The sequence below is a fragment of the Primulina eburnea genome, chromosome 12 (assembly GCF_022965805.1).
Source record: "Primulina eburnea isolate SZY01 chromosome 12, ASM2296580v1, whole genome shotgun sequence".
Classification (NCBI taxonomy): Eukaryota; Viridiplantae; Streptophyta; class Magnoliopsida; order Lamiales; family Gesneriaceae; genus Primulina; species Primulina eburnea.
In genome coordinates, this window is record NC_133112.1 from 37,374,452 (window position 1) to 37,376,761 (window position 2,310).

The following is a 2,310-nucleotide window of genomic DNA, read 5'->3' on the forward strand; positions in this document are numbered from 1 at the left end:
TCGGACCATAAAAGTCTGAAATATCTCTTTTCTCAATCTGATTTGAATATGAGGCAACGCAGATGGATGGATCTCCTGAAAGATTTTGATTGTGAGATTCAATACCACCCTGGATCGGTGAATGTTACTGCGGATGCCTTGAGTCGTAAAGTGCATGATTCTGTTTTAGCTTCTATCAATGTCGCCAAGGTACATGAGGATATATGTACTTCTAGTTGGACTTTTCACTCGAATTGGAATTCTGTCACCGTCTCAGCATTGCAAATTGAGCCGAATTTGATATCGAAGATTCGAAAGGCCCAACGAAGCGATGCTCAGATCCAAAAGTCGAAAAAACTTGTATCTGCTGGACATCAGTCTGGATTTCAGATTTCTTCTGATGGTTCTTTACGACTTAATGGTCGGCTGGTAGTTCCTGACGACTCTGATTTGAAATCTGCCCTTCTTCGAGAAGCACATTGTAGCAAATACAGTATTCACCCTGGAGGTCGGAAGATGTATTTGACATTGAGACCTCAATTCTGGTGGAAACGTATGAAGAAGGACATTGCTGAATTTATTTCTAAATGTCTTGTCTGCCAGCAAGTGAAAGCCGAGAGAATGAAGCCTGGAGGATGACTCCATAGTCTTGAAATCCCGAAATGGAATTGGGAGCATATTGCTATGGATTTCGTGACTCATTTACCTCGTTCGCCCAAGGGTTGTGATGCTATTTGGGTAATTATTGATCGGCTTTCGAAATCTGCACATTTTATTCCGTATGAGCGGACTTATCCCTATAAGAGAATGGCCCGTTTATACATTGAGAATGTTGTGAGACTGCACGGTGTGTCAGTCTCAATTGTATCTGATCGTGATCCCAGATTTGCTTCTAAATTCTGGGGTAGTTTTCAGGAAGCGATGGGTACGCGTTTGGCTATGAGTACTGTGTATCATCCTCAAACTGATGGCCAGACTGAGCGTACGATTCAAACGTTAGAGGATATGTTGCGTGCTATTGTAATGGACTTCAGAATGGGATGGCAAGATGCCTTACCATTGGTTGAATTTTCATATAATAATAGCTTTCAGACGAGTATCGGTATGGCACCGTTTGAAGCTCTATATGGGAGACGATGTAGATCACCGTTATTCTGGGATGAGATTGGTGAGAGACAATTGACTGGACCTGAAATGATACAGGAAATGAATGATAAGGTTCAGTTGATTCGACAGCGGATGAAAGCTGCTCAGAATCTTCAAACGAGTTATGCGAATAAACGAAGACGACCCTTGGAATTCCAGAAAGATGACAGAGTATTTTTGAAAATATCTCCCTTTAGAGGCACTGTTCGATTCGGCATGCGAGGGAAATTATCTCCTCGTTATGTTGGTCCATATGAGATTCTCGATCGAGTTGGTGATCTTGCGTATCGATTGGCATTGCCACCAGCTCTATCTGCCATTCACGATGTGTTTCATGTTTCTATGTTGAGGAAATATGAACCTGATCCATCACATGTACTGGCACCTGATGAAGTTGAAAGGGATCCTTCTCTTTCCTATGTTGAACAACCTGTTCGCATTATGGATCGAAAGGAAAAGATATTGCGTAATAAATCGATTCCTCTAGTACGAGTGCAATGGACACGACATGGAGTTGAAGAATCAACGTGGGAATTGGAGAGCAAGATGCGAGATTCGTATCCGCATTTGTTTGATTCTATGACATCTATTCCATTGTATTCGATGTATTCTGATCCTTATTCTGATTTTAGTTTTGATATGTACTATAACTGGTGACATATATATGTTTACCAATGTTATGTATATAATGATGTTTGAGATTTCGAGGACGAAATCTTTTAAGAGGGGGAGAAATGTAAGGACCGTGTATCGTATTATCGTAAATCCTACTTGATTATCGATAATTTATGAAATTGTCATATGATTATGTATTTGATGTATATTATGACAATTAATTGGAAAATGAATATTGTATATGAATTGATGTGGTACGAATTTGATTTGAGATGCCGGACGCCAAAATAGTACAAAACCAATATTTTGTACAGAACATGTGGCGCCCGAGCGGTAGGAAATTACCGCCCGAGCGCCAAGGAATGAAAACTTGATATTCGGGCAGAACACCTCGCGCCCGAGCGGTAATATTTGACCGCCCGAGCGCGAAGTGAGAGGCATGTGGAGAGAGCATGCCGCGCCCGAGCGGTAATTTGTGACCGCTCGAGCGCGGTGCATTTGCAACTCGGGGACAGAATGTCTCGCGCTCGGGCGCGAGAATTCTACCGCCCGAGCGCGAGTGGGATGAGG